The sequence below is a fragment of the Balaenoptera borealis genome (genome assembly GCF_965194805.1).
Source record: "Balaenoptera borealis genome assembly, chromosome: 19".
NCBI lineage: Eukaryota > Metazoa > Chordata > Mammalia > Artiodactyla > Balaenopteridae > Balaenoptera > Balaenoptera borealis.
Window position 1 is genome coordinate 21,292,164 of NC_138878.1, and position 21,974 is coordinate 21,314,137.

At 35.6% G+C, this 21,974-nt stretch overlaps 1 long non-coding RNA gene across 1 annotated transcript in view; it reads left to right on the top strand.

Moving 5' to 3' along the window:
- Positions 1-19,490: 19,490 nt before the first annotated feature.
- The window catches only part of LOC309617216, a 29,214-nt gene continuing 26,730 nt past the window's right edge, over positions 19,491-21,974 (top strand). The window contains exon 1 of the long non-coding RNA XR_014237804.1: positions 19,491-21,857. This is a non-coding gene — a long non-coding RNA (uncharacterized lncRNA). The remainder of the gene's footprint in view (positions 21,858-21,974) is intronic.

The following is a 21,974-nucleotide window of genomic DNA, read 5'->3' on the forward strand; positions in this document are numbered from 1 at the left end:
CTAAAACATTGTAGCTGGTGCTACTCTGTCTTTTCCATATCAGACAGTGAGTCTTTTCTCGGTATTCATCTCCTATGTCCTTTCCTGAACCAAGCTGCATATAAATGAAGCAAGTGATAAATAAATCATATAATATATTTAGTCTTGAAGTAAGTTAACTTCCAAATCCAAGAATCAGTCATCCCATTATGAATCACTGGAGATAGTCACACCCATGATCTCAGATGTTTCTTGGATCTCTTGAAATTATCCCTGCTTTCCAGCTGTCCCCTCCTTTCTTCAACATCCAGTAGAACTGGCTTACTAAATGTGGCGTTTACCGCAATCAATTCCTCCAAAGACTGATTAGTATAAAAATTCGAGCCACTAATGCATCTCGAATCTAGGCCTATAAATCCTGCCCACCGTGGGCAGACTTCTGTGTCATCATTTATCATTGATTCTACTGTTTCATCATAACTATCCATTGTGATTATATTATAGTCTATCTCAGATATAATCATAAATGAGACTTCTGGGTTTATTAAACTTGACTCAATCTCTGGATTCACTTAGTACTCAATGTAGATACTGGAGGCTTTTATAGGGGAGCAAAATTTGCCACCCTAAAATGTGTCTCTTTGGAATATTATTTTAAGGTGGTTATTTTCTAAGAAACAGCAGACATGGGAAAAATTCTAAACACAGGTAGGAATTACCTTTTTCTAAGAAACATTTAAATTTTTAAGGGAAATCTCCATTTGTAAGGATGTCTCCCTATCTGTACCTGGAAGAGGAGGATAACCAAATCTGTAGAAACCATTATCAGTGGAGAGGGCAATGACTTTAATCTGCATCACAATCACACTTGTTTACTGTGATTTTCCTGGTAACCTCCCATAACTGATTCTTCCCATCCTCAGCATCTTCTTTTGTCTTTGGCTGAGGATGGTACTTAAGGTGAGGGCTTTGGCCCCTTTTGGTGAGTTATTCAGTTTTTCTGGGTCTCTCCCATGTGTACCTGTATTAAAATTTGATTTTCTCTTGTTAATCTGTCTCATGTCACTTTAATTCTTAGACTATGCAGAAGAATCTAGAAGGGTAGGCGACAATTTCTTCCTTCCCAACCTTTTCAATGAGTGATAGCTATTAGGATTAGTATTGGTATTCATTTTCTCTAAATTCCCATTACATCGCAAGTTAGATTTCATGATGCTGTGGGAAAGGAAAAATAGTTTTCCCTCTACCCTTCTAGTTTCTTGGCTGAGACCTCCCTATAATAAAAATATAATAAAATAATAATAGAAGAAAAACAAACAGAATTATAATAACACATATACCTCCTGGATACATGAGAGATACCCAGGAAAACTGAGTAGCTTTCTGAAATGGCCCAAGCCATCACCTTAAATACCATCTCCAGTTAAAGATAAAAGAGGTTAGGGGTGGGAAGCCAGTTATGGGAGATTTTCAAGCAAAATACAGTACAGGAGGATATGGCTGTTATGCAGATTTAAGTCTCTGCTTTTTCCATTCATAAGAGTTTCTTGAGATTTAGTCATCCTTCTCTTCCCGGTACAGAGAGGGAGACACCTACAAATGGAGGTTTCCCTAATAATGTAAATGTCTCTTACAAAAGGGTAACTTCTACTTGGTTTTCAGAATTTGCTTATCCAGTGTCTGCTCTTCATTAAAAATAATCAACTTAAAATAATATTTATGCCAAAGAGGCATATTGGGGGTGACAAATTATACTTCCCTTCAATGCTTACATTTATATCCTTTCCAAAATTATTTTAGTCTATATTACAGGTGCTGGGTAGAAGGTGAGAACATAGTGAAAAACACATCCCTGCATTCTTGGCAGTTTACATTCTAAGTGATAAGTATATGTCAGTGTATAATCACTAAGATAAGTATGGTGAAGTAAAAGTATGTTGTTCTATGAGAATATATAAAAGAATTGGACATAAAATGAGGATTTGGAGAAGGCTCCCTTGAGAAAGCAATATTTTACCTGGAGTCCGAAAGATGAGGAGGAGTTAAATAGGCAAAGGTGGATTGTAAAGTACAAAGAAGTGTATTGGAGAAAAGGTGTTGGATGAAGTTTCTGAGGCAGCTGAGAGATCTTATGCATGTTATCAGAACTAAAAGACGTGGATGAGTGTGAAAATGCTAGGTGTCGTTTCAGGGGGGTTCCAAGGAGCTCTGGTCTGGTCCTTTATGTCTCAGCACAGAAAGAATTCAGCCAGAGGCAAAGTGATAGATAAGAAGTGATTAGAATAGGACGCCTGTGAGACTTACAAGCCGGTGGGTGAGAGGGTGCTGTGCCCTGAGAACTTAGTGGGCTACAGTTTTATAATCAAAGGAAAAGTGGGGAGGGGGAAGAGACCACTTTCTTCCTCATTCTTGAATAGACGTCAAGCTTCCATCATGAGCTCCTTCTCCAGGTTGGGTTTCTTGTCCCTACATGGTCAGGCCAGGACTGTCATGACACTGTGGAAATTATTGTTTTTATGTGTGCAAAGAGCATGTCTTAGGCGTCATAAACTTACTGAGCTCACTGAGCAGGATGTGGGTCTTATGCCACCATTGTTCTATTGTTTGGGGGCATGTCTCATGCTTCGGTTGCATGGTTTTCTTGCTAAGCAAGCCTGCTTGGTTTTGTGGTTAAGCAAACCTGCTTTCTTGAGTGATCATTAACTTGCAGGTGTCTCCCATACTTTTTCTTTACTTACAATCCCCTAGTAGAATTATCCCTACCAAGTGGGTTGGCAAAACTGAAGTACAAGAAGTACTGAGGGATACTGAAAGGATTAATAGACCATGTAAAGAAGTTGAAGCTTTATCTAAAGAGCAGTGGAAAGACAGTGAATGGTTTTGTGCATGGGACTGGAATACTGGGATTTGAATTTTAAATAGGTAATTGATAGGGCAGGTGGAGTGTGGTGGGGGAGTAGAAGTGCAGGGAGGTAAGGTAGATGGATAATGCAGATATCCAGGAAAGAATTATTCTTATTTTGGACTAAGATGGTGACAAGAGAAATACGAAAAATGGCAAAAAGTAAATACAAATTTAGATCATTAAGTGTATTTTAGCGAACTGGGAAAGACCTCTTTGGGGTAATAATTATACCTGTGAATCCAAAATAGCTGATACCATGCACAAATTTACCAATCTGGTGGTTACTACAAACCACACATATATATTACTACAAATCATATATATATATATATATATATATATATATATATATGTGTGTGTGTGTATATATATAAATATATGTGTATATATATATATATATATATATATATATATTTTTTTTTTTTTTTTTTTTTTTTTTCCTGAATTGGTCCTAGACCTTGAAAATCCCTGGAGCCTTTGAAAACCCCTGGAAACCTTGAAAGTCATTCAGAGTCTGCAGGACCTTAAACATAAAATTTTTTCAGTGTGAACCATACAAATAAGTTAGTGCTGTTTGTAGTTGATTAATCAGGCATGCCACACGTCAGGTTCTGTCAACAGCAAGAAAGACTGTCACTTCCTTCCTTACTGCTCAAACAAACTTAATTTGAATGGAATTTTAAATGCACAAAGATAAGTTACCTTGACTGGAAACTATAATTTAATCGTTCCTATAATTGATTAAGACAATGGAAAACAAAAAAGAAATGCCTACAGAATTTTATAAGCATTTTTGGATGAAATGGAAGAAGTTTATTTTTCACCCCCTTCCCAATTGATAACATATTACAACCTCTTCCCAAAATAATAATAATTGCTGACATATAACGATCGTTTGCTCTATGCCAGGCACTGGAGTAATGTTTTTACATACATTATCTTAATTTAATGCTCACAACAATTCAGTGAGGTAATTTTTCAAAGCTGCTTTTTTCAGATGGAGAAGAAAGAACTTAAATGATTTGCCTACGGTCAAAAAGTTTGTAAGTGATAAAGCCAGTATTTAAATAAGTGCTAACCCTAAGGTCCATATTTTCACATTTATGCAATACTGTTTTCTACTGTGTGGTTCAAGAGTTTTTGGTAACTGTCCATGTGGAAGTGAGCAGTTTCCATGAGGGGGCATGAACTATGTATTTGTGGCATTCATTCATTCAATAGGAACTACTGTTACCATGTTATTTTCTGGGAATTTAGTAGCAAGTGTGACACGCATAAGGTCTGCCATCCTACAACTTTCAGACAAGAAGGAAAGATAGAAAATTGAACAAGGATTAATAATAAAATATAATAAAGCTTATCAGAATGAAAGGACAGAGTGCCCTAGAAATTTATACCAGGACCAAATATCCTAGTCCTTAGGGGAGAAATAAAAAAGTAAAATTTTTAGACACTAGAAGGACAGCCAAGAATCAAGCAAAGATGAGGGAGGCGAAAAGGAGAAAGTTTGCAAAGGCTTTCAGTTGAGAGAGAACAGGTCATGTTTTAGAAAACAGATTAATACAGTGTGACTAGAAAGTCAGTGGGAGAGAAAACCATAAGGTTGCTTGATTAGTAAACTAATTCAGTACCATGGAAGACAATGTAAGCCATATTAAGAAGAGTAGACTTTATCCTCAGCATCGTAGGAAGCTATTGAAAAGGGAGTCATATGATTAGAAATTTAAGGCTCAGATTGGGTATACTATGCCCAGTGGATGAGGTTAGGGCTACATAGAGACTGGAGCCAGGTAATCATATACATGATTGTAAAAGGATGTAGTTGACAAGAGTACAGTGATCTGGGCCAAGAGATTAAATTCAGCTAGAAAGAAAGAGCATTTGAAAGATATTTAACTCGAGAGATTAGTAGTTTTATGGTGGAGTATATATGGGCTGAGGGAAAAACCCCCAGATCTCTGCATTGGATAGATCATTGCATGGTGGAACTGTGCCCTGGGACAAAAAAATGACAAGTATGGAGGAAATCATTACTAATTTATTTTTGGATGAGTTAAATTTAAAGTAATAATGGTATGCCCAATGGGCATGTATCTCTGATGAGCATTGGACAATCTGGAGGGGAAGAGTGTGCCTGTTTTCTACCAGAAATGGGAGACACTAATAAAACAGGTCGTAAGGTAAGATTAAGACCAGCACTGTGGGAGTTTAACCAGATAGCTTAGAACCAGGCAGGATTATGGTTCTGGTTTCCTGTAGAGAAAACTAATGACAAGGATGTTAGCCTTTTGGAGAAAGTGTAGGGCTGGCTTTAGTTACAAAGAGGAATGTTACAAAATAGGAAGGGAAATAATAGCAAATCTGGCAGAAATCTAATCCTATGGGTTGATCCAACATATGGAGAGAAAAAGAAGAAACATATTATGGGGATTACAGGGTTAACTTTGTGCAACCCAAGATGGTTTGACCAAGAAGGATCCTTGACAAACAGTTTGGTAGCAATCTGAACAATTGCTTATTTGTTCACTACATTTCAAATTTGAGGAAGAAATATACTAATCTTTGTGTGTGGAGTATATTAATCCTTTGAATATGAGTATTAGTAGATATAATAATCCTATAAATATGATTTACAGTTCTAAAAATTACTAAACGACTCAGCTATCAGATTGAGAGTTTAGTGAATTTAGATTGCAGAAGGCTGATTATGGCAGAGGGCAGGTCTTTATCCAGGAACTTGCCTTTATGTGGTTATTATGTGTTAGTAACTTTGGTTGTTTTGTGGAATGTTAACAAATGAGAAAACAGATGCCCTAAGATGTCAAGTAACTTGGCCTAAATTATACTGCTCATGAGTGACAGAACTAGTAGTGGGCTTAGGTGGAGAACCAAGACTGACAAAAGTTATAGCCTAACCTCCAGGACAAATTTACTTGGAAAGTCACCACCCCACCCCCCCGCCCCACCCAACTAAGTAGGCTCCTTGGAAAACTTAGGCTATATTCCTTACAAATAGCCTTTCATATGAAAGAAAGAACTGCCAAAAACCTGCCGCATATGTTTATAAGTTATTTCTTTCCAAATCATGTTTTCAGTCTCATTCTGTGTATTTTGTCAATGGTTGCCCTCTGACATCTTTATCCAGGTTGGAGTATTAACAATAATAAATAAGAGAAAAATAAACATGTCCCTATATAAAAAGGGTAGGAATTCTAACTAAAATAATGAAGACTAATTTTTATGGAAAGTTTTTTATCTGTCAATCAAAGTACTGGCTGATTGACCAGCCTTATATTTTACTATTTGACAGATGAGGATGTTGAAGTTCAGAGATATAATTGATTATATTTATTTTAAAATATGAAGTGTTTATTTATTTGTTTAAAATATGAAGTGTTTATCACAGAAAGAAAAAATAAGAAAAATCTACCTATTTAGAGGTTGTACTGGGGGTGCCTCATAAGTATGTGACTGAGTGGCAGATCCTAACTTTACTTGGGCAGTGGGGCTGGAGGAAATTGTGTAGCTGCTGGATAGAGATTTTTATACTTGCTTATAGCTCACCTATTATCCATGTGCATTTTCTAACTTCCCATGCAGTTGAGTTGGGGCTGTGTAACCAGTTCTTGTTTATGCACTGTAAGCAGAAATAGTGCAAGTCATTTTGGAACACAGACCCTTTGGAGGAATCTTGCCTCTGCATCTCTTTTCTTCCTCTGTCTCAGCAACTTTGGAAGCTCTGCAGTACAGAATACATAATTAAAAGATGGAGGTATGGGCTTCCCTGGTGGCGCAGTGGTTGAGAATCTGCCTGCCAGTGCAGGGGACACGGGTTCGAGCCCTGGTCTGGGAAGATCCCACATGCCGCGGAGCAACTGGGCCCGTGAGCCACAATTACTGAGCCTGTGCGTCTGGAGCCTGTGCTCCGCAGCGGGGGGGGCCGCGATGGTGAGAGGCCCGCGCACCGCGATGAAGAGTGGTCCCCGCTTGCCGCAACTGGAGAAAGCCCTTGCACAGAAACGAAGACTCAACACAGCCATAAATAAATAAATAAATAAATAATTCCCATTTAAAAAAAAAAAAAAAAAAAAACCAAGGCGATAATATCTGAATATTTAAAAAAAAAAAAAAAAAGATGGAGGTAGCCTAGATATCAGAATGAACAGTTTTAGGAGAGTGATAAGAGAACATTCTGAAAAAAAAATGTGTAATTGTGCAATTAAATTTTACACTCTTAATCCACAGAGATTTGGGGATTCTTTGTTATGCAGAGTAGCCTATCCTATCTTGACATAAACTGTAAGCCACAAAGCAGTTCAACTTGAGATACTTGATGAAGCCATAGTGAGTGCCAGTATAGAGAGATATGTAAGACAGGATGGGCAGAGAAAAGTTACAGCTGTTTAAAATAAGAGCCTCATGTTCAAAGTCACAGAGTTAGGCAATAGGAATGGTAGATATCAAACACTGGGTTCTCTAAGAAGCCCACTCTTAGATGGATATTGTAATGCAATAAATTTCTTGGAGAGTGTTCTCAGGATTAACACTGTTGAAGAAATAAATAATGAAGAGTTGAACAGAGGGAGATGGTGCACTGCAATGCAGACACAGCATTTTTCTGCCATTTTTAACAGGACACTCTGGAGCTGCAATAGATTTTCAGAGATGTCTTAAATCAGGGCAAAGGGGCCAGGACTTTATACCCCATATGGACCAGTAAATTGATGGAGGGTGCCCTCAGGAAGGGAACATGACCTTGGTCAAAGCAGCTCGTTTCAACTGATGTCACATCCCCAAAAAAGATTTAGCTGAGATTTGTCAGTCCATCAGTACTATTCTTTTTGTAGCTTCAAGGATCTTTCCACTTCTGGTTCCCTGGGGCTGGACGATGGGATCTAACACAGTAGGCATTAAGGCAAAGTTAGTAGGCTTCTCATGTGACAACTCTATATACTTGGGCAAGTTGAGATGCACAGATGCCCAATAAGTCTGTATTTTTTTATGTGTTTGTATGTTTGCTTAATATATATATATACATATGTATTATATATATTATATATATATATAAATGGAACATTTAGATGTTATGCTGCCTCCATGACTGTAGAGTGGATTGGTATTATGGGTGGGGACTCTCTGGCCCAGTATAGTCAATCATTTGGAAACCATATTGTCTTTTTATTTAATTCTGCCATATAGTTAAACATGAGCTTCTACATGTGACTTCTTGGTGTATTAGAGAAAGTAGGTTCAGCATGTTTTCCTTAATGAACCTTTCTCTTCAGTTCCTCATTCTAACTGCTGACAGAGATCACTATCCCTCCCTTCTACAATCTCCTTAGGATAATAAATCTCTCTTTCTCTTTGAGAAAAGTATTAATATTTAATTGGAAAAACTCTTAAAATGTTAGGAAAATATTAAACCAAGCACTAAATAATGCCCAGGAGAGTAGGCAGCTTGATTTGTGCAATGAAGTTTAGTTGTTCATTTGCATTTTTTTCTAATAACAGTGACCTACTAAGTGGATCTTTTTCATGTTCCTTTTTAAAAGTAAAGTTCTATTGAGTAAGAAAATAAGTCACAAAAGGGGATGTCAGTTTACATTTCTTTTCCAAAGTACTCTTTGAAACAGTGCTTATTTGAACACATTAAATTTGCTCCAAAAGTATTCAGGTCATGCATTATTAAATATGTAGTTTTAGCAATTTTAGTTCTTCCAAGATATGTTGTATAGTACATAATTTGTACTTTTGAGTGAATATTACTGTTTTATGCTTCCAGATGTCTCTGTAATTTGCTATTCAAAGGTAAATGTTATGCACATATTGAAGGTCAAGATTTAGTGGAAATTTAAATGATAAAATGTGATTCAACACATACAATTGTGAAAAAATTTGGCAAAAATGGATTCAGAGGATGGTTAAAGATTAAAGAGGATTAAGGGCTATTTTAACATGTGAAATTTAATGTATTTTATTGATTCTGAATTATTTATATCATCTAGGTTATAAGGGAGAGGAAAGAGCAAAAGTTTGGAGGTCAGTCAATGTCCATGAACAGTAGATTTTTTCACATCTACACAAAGATTACTCCTATGTTTCATGAGGGATTTTTGGTGTATGTGGTGATTTTTTTAACCTATGAAAAATCCATAATAGGATATAGAATACAAAAAAATTTTACATTAGTAATAATAACAATGACAACAATAGCTAACACTTTGTGCCTCCTATGGTTCGGGCAGTATTTATAGTGGTGTTAACATATTTGTATTCCTTTCATCCTCACAAAAAAAACCCCAAAACAAAACTGACTTTCATTTTATCTTTGTGTCACCGACGAAGAATCTCAGGTGCAGACAGGATCCATAAGTTGCCTAAGGTCACATGCCTAGTAAGAGGCATTGTAGGTTTTTTAAGCCATACACATTGGCTTCAAACCTGGCATACAACAAACACATGAAAAGATGCTCAACATCACTAATTATTAGAGAAATGCAAATCAAAACTACAATGAGGTATCACCTCACACCATCGAAAAATCTACAAACGATAAAGGCTGGAGAGGGTGTGGAGAAAAGGGAACCCTCTTGTACTGTCGGTGAGAATGTAAATTGATACAGCCACTATGGAGAACAGTATGGAGGCTCCTTAAAAAACTAAAAATAGAACTACCATACGACCCAGCAATCCCACTACTGGGCATATACCCTGAGAAAACCATAATTCAAAAAGAGTCATGTACCACAATGTTCATTGCAGCACCGTTTACAATAGCTAGGACATGGAAGCAACCTAAGTGTCCATCGACAGACGAATAGATAAAGAAGATGTGGCACATATAAACAATGGAAAATTACTCAGCCATAAAAAGAAATGAAATTGAGTTATTTGTAGTGAGGTGGATGGACCTAGAGTCTGTCCTACAGAGTGAAATAAGTCAGAAAGAGAAAAACTAATACCGTATGCTAAGAGATATATATGGAATCTAAAAAAAAAAATAATGGTTCTGATGAACCTAGGGACGGGACAGGAATAAAGACACAGACGCAGAGAATGGACTTGAGGACACAGGGAGGGGGAAGGATAAGGTGGGATGAACTGAGAGAGTAACATTGACATATATACACTACCAAATGTAAAATAGATAGCTAGTGGGAAGCAGCTGCCTAGCACAGGGAGATCAGCTTGGTGCTTTGCAACCACCTAGAGGGGTGGGATAAGGAGGGTGGGAGGGAGATGCAAGAGGGAGGGGATATGGGGATATATGGAAGCATATAGCTGATTCACTTTGTTATAGAACAGAAACTAATACAACATTGTAAAGCAGTTATACTCTAATAAATATGTTAAATATATATATATATATATATATAAGGCAAATAGGAAAAAAAACCTGGCATAATAAAAAATGTGATATACTGCCGCTTAAAATATGGATTTACGTATTTTATTTGCATACATTTTATTTCTCACAAAGGATGATCTTCAGTTTAGGATAACTTACTAGTTTATGGTCCCCTGCCCCCCCAAAACAGCATAGCAACCTCATTCTTTTAAGACCTTTCTTCTCTTACACAATCTTGATAGTCACTAGAGGCCCATAAGGATCATGAGAAGCAGAGTGAATATTAGAGATGAGTGGACACAATGTGAGATATTTCTGGCAGATAATTTCACATGGTACTAGTAATTTGTGATTTCAGTTTTTATGTTTCTACGATAAAGAAACAATTTTTAAATGTATCTCCAAAAATGAATGGAGCTGTTTTTTATGGCATCGCTATAAATGTAACTTTCTTGAAGTACCATCACTCTCAAGAACTTCTTAGTTCTTAATTTGGAATTGCACTGAGACTTAGCAAGGGAGGAAGAAGATAATGTAAGGATGAGCCACGTTTTGATAATATAGATTACATGCAGCCCTGTGACACTGCCTAATACAAAGACCTACACCAATGGGAACTCCCGTGAAATCAGGTGGCACAAGGCAATGAAACTAACTATATTTTAAAGTAGACAGACAAGGAAGGACATGGGCTTGTTTACATACATGCACACACACCCTCAGTGAGCTTTTTTAATAAAGTAGAAAAAGATATCATTGCATGAATTCATGATCAGATAGAAAAGATTCACATGCTCTCAAAAACTTTGGAAGCAATATTGTTTGACTTCTGAAAGCTGAAATACATCACAATCAGATGTAATCAAAAGATATTTTCATCCTGGAACAATAAGGATTTATTATAAAAGAGTTCAGAGGAAATTCACAGTTTCCAATAAAGGCAACCTTAACCTCATTAGTTCTTGACTTTCAACCATTGTTTGAGAATCAAATCGATCGAAAATCAGGGTGGCCTGTGGTTTGGAACTTGTGACCACCAGCATGAAATCACTTGTTGAAGAAATGTGTACTCAGTACCAAATCCATAAGGGTTTATTGGGTCTAAGATATTCAATGCAATCTGTTCTCTCTGAAGGTGATGCTTAGCTAATGTTTGTTTCATATGGCCGATATGCATGTTTCCTTACTTCGGAGAGGAGTTTACCTTTCACAATTAGATCTATAACACTATTTATTTGGATTCTTTTAATTTCTCTCTTACAACTATTTTTCTTTTATAAAGAACTTACATGCTTTATTTAATCTAACACTAATTGAAACAACATCCTAAGTCATAATTCAGAAAGTGTTAAAAAAAAGAAGTTTAAAGCTTGTTTGAATTGGGAGAAAATATCCGAATCATCAAAGCTTCTGTCTACACTTACCTCACTTCACTGCCTTTCCTCTCCCAGCCAAGTGGCTCTAAGAACTCTTATTTATATCTGTGGAAGGGATCAAAAATGGAAATGGGTACAACATCCAGTAACAGACTTCCAAAAGCAATTTGATATGTATTTACAGGAAGAGTATAGAAAGAAATATATCTAGGAAAGGTGAAAAAGAGTAGTGGGATGAACACACATTCAGAATGCATTAGGTTTTTAGGAAGATGTACAGAAAGTTTGCAGAAGCAGGTGGAGATGGAGTGTGACTGGGTGCTGCTAAAAAGATTAAGGACAACTGTCTTGGTTCATGAATTGGACTTGCAGAGCTAGATGAATGGAGAGGATTTTTGAGGACATTTATTTTGCCTTATAAAGGAGTTTCCCCATTTGTATTTTCTGAGGGGAACATTGAGTATTCAGATTCTTTTTTAGCTTCTCCGGAATTGTCAAGAAATATGTTTATTTAGATACAGACTTTGAGTCTGTGGAACAATAAGCCAATCATTACTGGATCTTTACTTGGCTTATATCATCTTTGGGCAGTAGAGTCATGGATGCAATAGTCAGCTAGACTTACGTCTATTTCAGTATTTTTGTATCTATGCTCCTAAAAGGTGTCTCAGAGTTTGTTTCTGTGTTAATAAATGTTATATGGGCAGGAAGGGGGGGTATAAAAGAAACAATGAGAGGGAGGGAAGAAGGAAGGTAGGAAGGAAGGAAAGAAGGGAGGGAGGGATGAAGGGAAAGAAAGGAAAACTTTAACAACTTTCTTTGATGCCAGAGTTCTCAGAGCTTTCCCTATGTTCTTCAACATTTCAAAACTCTAAGATGAAAATAAAATACACAACACATCTCAAAGATAATTAACAATTATCACAGCAAGGTGTGTGTGTGTTTGTGTGTGTGAAGTGTCACACGTGGAAATAGCATTACGTGAAACATACTGGGGATACTGAGCTTTACTAGTGTTTAACCTCAGGATGTCCTAAATCAGCAAGCACTTTTTTTTTTTTTTTTGAGAAAGACCAAATTCACATCTCAAATACAAACTATATTTGGTTAACTAATCAGTAAACTTGAAAAGCTTATATGTCCGTGCATGCACATACACAGAAGAACAATTGCAAACAATGTATCATATAAGGTTCTGATACCAGCTTTCAACAATTGATTAAAGAAGTTTGTGAAATTCATAGCAAGCATGGCTAACTGAATTGTTCTCTCATGGTCTGGATCACTTTCTTTAGTCACTGAAGTCAGTAGTATGCATAGATTCCTTATGTGTTCCAAAGCCAATCTCTAGAGGCAATGAACTTTGCAAGCATGTTTTCCTTCCTTTTCTCCCTGAAACTGTTATTTCTAAGTATAGAAGACTCTCAGTCTTTCCCCTCATTTCTAAATTTCAGACTTTAAAAGCAGAGGCTTCATCTACTATTTCTTTAGCTTTGTTTGTTTTTGTTTGAATTTACAAAGATCTTTGCAATGGTGTCACACCCAGTGAAAAGGAAAGCCTTTCTTCTACTTTTTAAATCTAGGAACATCTACCCTTCCTCTGTTCTGTAAAATGTAGGCTGCTGCTCTCATTTCAGTGCTGTAGGAAACAGTTTTGCTCTAAGTCTGGCCATTTGAAAGAATGGAATTCTCTGTTTTGTCAAGGGATAAGATCAGTTTCCTAGCAAGAGTGCAATCTGATAGAAGTTCCTTCATTGCACAATTATGGACTGCATATCATTATGCAGTGTCTCCTTCCAGCTAATTCAGGCATTTCTTAAAGAATATACAGCTATTCCTGTGTTGACTCATTAAATTAAATACCTACAATTAAGTTAGACAATTATCAAATTTGGACACTATATTTAAATGGTTTCTAAATTGGTGGTATGTGGAGAGGCAGGGTTGTCGATGCAAAAGCCACATAAAATGAAATATAAATCCCTTAGGTACTTAAAACAAAATATAAATGTGATACAAAATAAAAGTTACAATAATTCGGACAGCAAAGATAGATCAAAGTTTGAAATACAAAGAAACTACTCTCTTCTCTCTCTCTTAAATAATAAAAATTCTTATTACAGAAATTATTGTCTTATTCTCTTTTACTTTTAATTTACTATTGTGGCAGAGAGAATTTGGTTCTCAGAAATTTGAAGTCAGGAAGGAAGCCACAGCTATACTTTTGAGTTGCATTAAATAAGACTCAAAAGGTGTATTCTGAAAGAAGATATTATCTTCAATATAAACTTCTTTAATGAATGAATGAATGTGTCAATGGATGGATCACTTGGAGGAAAGCTTATATAAGAACATGTTTTAGAGAAATTTAAATAAGCCTAAATACAAACTGAACTCAAGACTGAAGACTAGAGAGATTTAAGGCCCATAAAACCCAACAAGAAAAGGCAGAACTAGTTTAAGGAGTTTAAAAATAACCAACTTCATTAAGAACTGAACTTTGTGTTTGAAAATTCTGCCCTTGATATGGCCAAGGAAGCTCCTACTAAACCAACACTCTGCAGTTAATAACTATAAACTGAACAAAAATACCAAAACAAATGACAGTACGTGGGAGCAAATACCATATAGGCACATTTCAGAGGGCACTCGACACTTGTGATAGCAAGTAATTGAGAGAGTTTCATTTTTCAGTGAGATTTAGCCCGGGGAAAGACTGAACTTAAGTCCTGCATGAAGAGGCTAAAAGAGAAAACCACCTGTCTTTTTGGCCTGAAAAACTAGAGAAAAGAGTCCTGAGTAACCATAACAGCTGAAATTGGAGGAAGGGAATCCATGGAAGGAGCAAGTCACAGGTGGGGGAACAAATTTTGTGTCTATTCCAATCAAATATCTGGCTGATCTTGGAAGCCTGCATATGAGAGGTAGATGCCAAGCAGCACAGCTAAAGATGAAGGAAGTGACGTAATATTTAAAATGACCCCCAAGAGTGTTTGCGGTTCTAATATAACCAAATTAATTACCTTTCTTTTTTTTTAATAAATTTATTTATTTATTTATTTATGGCTGAGTTGGGTCTTTGTTGCTGCACATGGGCGTTCTCTAGTTGCGGCGAGTGGGGGCTACTCTTTGTTGCAGTGCATGGGCTTCTCATTGAGGTGCACGGGCTTCTCATTGCGGTGACTTCTCTTGTGGTGGAGCATGGGCTCTAGGGCACGCAGGCTTCAGCAGTTGTGGCATATGGGCTCAGTAGTTGTGGCTTGCGTTGCGGGCTCTAGAGCGCAGGCTCAGTAGTTGTGGCGCATGGGCTTAGTTGCTCTGCGGTATGTGGGATCTTCCTGAACCAGGGATTGAACCCGTGTCCCCTTGATTGGCAGGCGGATTCTTAACCACTGCACCACCAGGGAAGTCCCTAATTACCTGTTAAACAAGCAAAACAAAACACACAATCCTCTTTGGAGGAATACAATAGGATCTATAGTCTCCACAACATAACATTCACAAATACAAAGCCTACACTGACAAATTTTAGAGCAACTGATTATTGACGCAAAAATTACGCCCAGCTTAATCAAAGACCTAAATGTAAGAGCTAAGATTTTAAGTCTCTTATAAGAAAATATAGGAGGTATAAATCTTCATGACATGGGAGTACATAATGATTTCTTCAATATGACACCAAAAGTACAAGCAAGAAAAGAAAAAAAAAACCTTGAATTTCATAAAAATTGAAAATTTTTGTGCATCAAAGAACACTATTAAAAAGGTAAAAAGACCACCCACATTTACAAACCTAAATAATCTTAGCATATGGGCCTCCTCCTAGGTATTTACCCAAATAAGTTGAAAACTTACGTACATTCAAAAACTTGCATTTGCATATTTATAGCAGCTTTATTATAATTGCCAAAATTTGGAAGTAATCAAGTTATTCAGAGATAAAAATAAAGAACCATCAAGACCTGAAAAGACATGGAGGAACCTTAACAGATATACAGATATACAGATATTGCTTAGAGAAAGAAGCCAGTCTGAAAAGGATGCATGCTGTATGATTCGAACTATATGACATTCTGAAAAAAGCAAAGCTATAGAGACAGTAAAAAAGATAGTGGTTGTCAGTGGTTCAGAGGTGGAGGAAAGGGAGAGGGATAAATATGTGGAGCAGAGAGGATATCTATGGCAGTTAAACTACTTTGGCTGATACTGTGATACTGTAATGATGGATACCATGACATTATGGATTTGTTAAAATTCATAGAATTGCACAATGCAAAGTGAACCCTAATGTGAACTATGTACTTTAGGTAAAAATAATGTTTCAATATTGGTTCATCAAATGTAACAAATATAATTGTTAATAATATGGGAAACTGTGTTCAGTGGGGGAAGCGGTATATGAGAACTCTCTATATAATTCCTGCTCATTTTTACTGTCAACTTAAACCTGCTCTAAAAATTAAAATCTATTATCTTTTTAAGTAAAGTAATAGAGAAATATGTATCATCTAACACCAGAAGTAAAAATAAAAATACAATTACAACCCACAGAAAGAGAGAGAATATTTTCAAATCATATAGAAGATAAGGAAATTTTATCCAGAATTTATAAAGACTGCTTACCACTTAACACTAAAAGGATAAATAACTCAATTAAAAACAGGTGAAAGGATTTGAGTAGACATTTATCCAAAGCAGATATACAAATAACCAATAAACACATGAAAAGATGTTCAACACCATTAGACATTAGGGAAATGTAAATCAAAACCACGAGACAACACTTTGCATTCACTGATTCATTCAGATGGCAATAATAATAAAGACGGATAATAATAAGTTTTGCTGAGGATGTGAAGAAATGGAAACCTTCGGACATTTCTGGTGGGGATGTAAAATGATAGAGCCACTTTGGAAAATAGTATGGAAATTTTCAAAAGTTAAACATAGAGTTAACGATCTGACCCAGCATTTTCAGATATAGATATAGATATAGATATATGTATCTCCAAGAAAATTGAAAGAAAAAAAATAGGTCCATGCAAAACTTGTATGTAGATGTTCATAGCAGCATTATTCATAACACTTTAAAAAGTAGAAGCAAACCAAATTGATGAATGGTTAAACAAAATGTACTTTATGCGATAATGGAATATTATTCAGCTATAAAAAGTAATAAAATATGAATACATGCTACAATATGTGTAAACCTTGAAAACAGTATGCTAAGTGAAAGAAGCTTGACACAAAAGCCTACATATTTTATAGCCATTTCTATTCAGCATTGTATAAGATGGCCTTAGTGATTGAAATAAAGCAGGAGAATAAATCTAATGATATAAAAATGTGTAAAGAAAAAGTAAAATTGTCTCTCTTTGCTTTTGACATGATGGCTTATGTAGACTATGTTAAGAAATTCAAAAAATTAGAATTCATAATTAAATTTAGCAAAGTCCTGAATTACAAGTTAATATATAAAATTAATGTATTTTTATATTGTAGCAGCAATAGGAAAATATGATTAAGAATAAATATCTCTACTTAAAGTATTATAAAAATTTGGGATAAATTTAATGAGCATATGAAGCTTTCTAGACTGAAAAAAAGAAGTGCTGAGTGAAAATAAAGAAAAGCAAAGTAAATGGGGAGATATACCGTGGTCATGGATTGAAAAACATAATATTGTTGATGTGCCAATCTTTTCCAAATGATCTATAGATTCAGTGGCATTCTGATCATAATCCCAACAGACTTTTAAAAAAAATTTTTTGTAAAAATTTACAAGCTTATTTTTAAATTTATTTGCAAGTATAAGGGGCATGGTATATTCTAAGCAAACTTGAAGAGGAGGAACAGAGCTAGAGAAATTATATTACTTGACTTCAAGATTTATGATAAAGCAAATGTAATCTTAGAACTATAATGTTAGCATAAGGATCAATACATAGTTCAAACATAATGAAAAACAAAATCCCAGAGATAGTCCCAACCTTATACCGTTATTTAAATTTTCACCAAGTGCATAAAGTAATCCAATGGGTAAAGATAGATCCTTTCAACAAATGGTGCTGGATCAAGTGAATATTCATATGGGAAAAAAAGGAAACTCGACCTCCAACCTCATATTATACACAAGCTTAAATTGAACTGGATCATAGACCTCAACATAAAGACTAAACCCATAAAGCTTTTGAAAAAATACAGGAGAATATGAATATGTCCATGGATTTTGTAGTCAAACTTCTTTTAAAGGACAGAAAGTAATTACCATAAAAGGAAAAAATAATAAGTCTAATTTCATCATAAAAGAAACCCATTGAAATATAACGTTAAGAAAAAAGATAATTCACAGGTGATAAATATTCACAATTTATATTTTTGGAAAAGGACAAAAGACTTGTATCCAAACTATATGAAGAACTGTAATTCAATAATGAAAAGACAATTAAATAAAAAATGAGGAAATATTTGAACAGATGCATCAAAAAGGAAGATATGCAGATAGCCAATAATAAGCACATTTAAAAAGACAGTAGCATATTTATCAGGAAAGTGAAAATTAACATCATAATGAGTTAGCACTATGCATCCACTCAAATGGCTAAAATTAAAAAGACTGACTGCTACTAAAAGTTGGCGGAAGTGTGGTATTCCTAGAACTCTTATACATCATTGATGGAAATGTACGGTGGTGCAGCCACTTTTGAAGATTGTCTGGCAATTTCTTATCAATATTAAGCATACACCTCATTATGTAAAGGCAATTCAAGGTATTCACCCAAGAGAAATAAAAGTACTGGTTACAAAAAGGGCTATAAAACAATGTATGTAACAACTTTATCCATATTAGCCCTAAATGAAATACTACCTAAGTATCCATCAGCAAAGAATAGATTTTTTTTTAAATGTTATATTGATATAGTGAAATACCATCAGTGATCAAAGGGAATGCATTACTGATGCACACAACGACATGGTTGAATCTCAAAATATTATGCTGACTGAAAGCAGGCTTATGCAGAGCATATAAAGTATGATTCTATTTATATGAAGTTCTAGGGCAAGGAGAAATAAATCTATGGTGGAAAAAAATCAGAATGCTGGCTGTTCCTGGAGGATTATAGAAGAGATTGAGAGAATTTTCTTGAGTGATGATAATGTTCTATAATTTGATATAGGTGTATGCATTTGTCAAATGTCAGCAAATGTTCATTTAAGTTCTCAGTTTTATAAAGTTTGCCTCAAAAGGAAAAAATACAGTAGATAAATGTCACACACTAGTCAATAACATGAATGCTGAAGTATTTATGTGTCCTATTGTAAAAATTTACACCAAAATGCATTTATTTGATGGATAAATAAAGCAATCTATAAACAGATAGAAATATTAATAGTGTTAAAAGGAATATAGTAAAATGACAATTATAGAATCTAGGTGATGAGTGTATGTATATTCACAATGAAATTATCTTGTGTGTTTTGATGCTACACCTCACTCTTAAAAACATCTCAGGAGGGATACGTTGTGAGACATCATTCATTTATACTGAAATTTTTTTTTTTAAATGTTTTGTTTGTTTGTTTTCAATTTATTTATTTATTTATTTATTTATTTTTGGCTGTGTTGGGTCTTCGTTTCTGTGCGAGGGCTTTCTCTAGTTGCGGCAAGCGGGGGCCACTCTTCATCGCGGTGCGCGGGCCTCTCACTATTGCAGCCTCTCTTTGCGGAGCACAGGCCCCAGACGCGCAGGCTCAGTAGTTGTGGCTCACGGGCCTAGTTGCTCTGCGGCATGTGGGATCTTCCCAGACCAGGGCTCGAACCTGTGTCCCCTGCATTGGCAGGCAGATTCTCAACCACTGCGCCACCAGGGAAGCCCTGAAATTTTTTTTTTAATGTATCTTTCTTAGGGGAAATTTATCTGTCTTGTGCTAATTTCCACTGTCTATTCTTATGGGAAACCAAATTGATTAGAGTCTACACATAAACCCAGAACACTATTATTTGCCTTCAATTTGGGGGGAAAAAAAACCCAACAACAACAAAAAACAACCTACTCTGGTTTCCAAGCCATGTACAAAATCTATCAAGTATAAAGTATGATCAGGCTTTGCATAATGCCATTTGGAAGAAACATCCCTAACAACCAAAATGGTATCAAGAAAGTACAGAACTTTAGAAATTAAAATGACAGGAGAAATAGAAATGGCTATTGGTAACCATGAAATTCATATTAACTTGTTAACTTGAGTTAAGGTTTGGGTAGAGACCCCCTCAGTCCAGTCCCCATCTTCTTTCCCCACTGTGGGCTTCTAAATTTTTCACCATAATTATTGAGGGCATCCCTCAATGTAGAAATTCATCACTTATAGAAATTAAGTATCTAGTTTTATCTCCTTGTATTTTAGACAGAATGCCAAGGCTCAGAGAACTAATGTGACTCACCAAGTTCACAAAATATAGTTCTCTAATGGCCAATTGTACTTTCAATTAAAATAATAATTCAGGCTAATATGGTAACATAAAATAGTTGCTTATGTGATTAAATTTTCCACTTCTTTCTTGCAATTATTGATAGACTAGAAAATGTACATTAGCTTTTCTTTTTATTTCCCAAATAACTCATCAATTTGGAATAAATTAATGTAGACGATATTAAACCAAACGAAAATGAAAATACCTCCTTTCCAGTGTTGGACCTGTGGAACAGTTTCTGATGAATTTGCTTAGATAGTGTGCCAATTTACCAGTGTGATTTTTAATAATAATATTTTCAAAAACATTATTTCTTAATGCCTAAGTTTTCAGTCTTCATATGTAATATTCACTCAAGGGTTATTACTGTTAAAAGGGAAGGATCTCAAATACACCTATCAAAGACACACTCAACTCTATTTTAAATAAAAATTGTGTATATTTAAGGTGTATACCATGATGATTTGATACTCATATACATAGTGAAATGATTATAGTCAAGCTAATTAACATAGCATCTCCTCACACCATTTCCATGTTTTTGTGTGTAATGAATGAAAGCACATGATGTCTACTCTTAGCAAATTTCTAGTATTCGATACAGTATTATTAACTATAATCATCATGCTGTGCATTAGATATCTAGACTTATTCATCCTACATAACTGCAACATTTTCCCTTTGACCAACATCTTCCCATTCCTCCTACTTCCTTGCCCCTAGTAACTACCCTCCTACTCTCTGCTTCTATGTATTTGACTTTTTTACATTCCACATGTAAGTGAGATGATGCAGTTTTTTTTCTTTCTGTGTCTCACTTATTTCACATAGCATAATGTCCTGTAGGTTCATCCATCCTGTTCTCGAAAATGGCAGGATCTCACTCTTCTTTTTTTAAGGCTGAGTAGTATTCCACAATTTCTTTATCTATTCATTTGTTGATAGACACTTAGGTTGTTTCTATATCTTGACTATTGTGACTAATGCTACAATTAGTATGTAGAACGTGGGAATGTAGATACCTCTTTGAGGTGCTGGTTTCATTCCCTTTGAGTGTATAACCAGAAGATTGATTCCTGGATCATGTTAGTTCTATTTTTAGTTTTTTGAGGAATCTCCACCATTTTCTATAATGGCTGTACCAATTTACACTCATACCAACAGTGTATAAGTGTTCTTTTTTTCTCCACATCTTTGCTAAAACATCTTTTTTCTTTTTCTTTTTCTTTTCTTTTCTTTCTTTTTTTTTCTTATAATAGCCATCCTAACAGCTGTGAGGTGATATCTCATTGTGGTTTTGATTTTCATTCCCATGAGGATTAGTGATGTGAGTATTTTTTCAGACACCTGTTGGCCATTTGTATGTCTTCTTTGGAAAAGTGTCTATTCAGGTCCTTTGCCTATTTTTTTAAATTATTTTATTTTATTTTAATTAATTTATTTTTATTTTGTTGCACCAGGTCTTAGTTGCGGCTTATAGGCTCCTTAGTTGAGGCAGGTGGGCCGCTTAGTTGCGGCTTGAGGGCTCCTTCGTTGCAGCTTGCCGGCTCCCTAGTTGCAGCATGCATGGGGGATCTACTTCCCTGACCAGGGATAGAACCTGGGCCCCCTGTATCGGGAGCACAGAGTCTTAACCACTGTGCCACCAGGGAAGTCCCTGCCTATTTTTAAATGAGGTAGTTTGGGGGTTTTTTTGCTGCTGAGTTTTAAGAGTTCCTTATATAGTTTGGATATTAACTCTAATCAAATATGTGGTTTGCAAATATTTTCTTCCATGTTTCATGTTTGGTAATTGCAATCATTGTTGCTTTTGTTGTGGTCATCCATGTACAATGCTTGGTGTCAGTCTATTTATCTCTTGTAAAAATAAAATACAGTGTGTGTGTGTGAAAA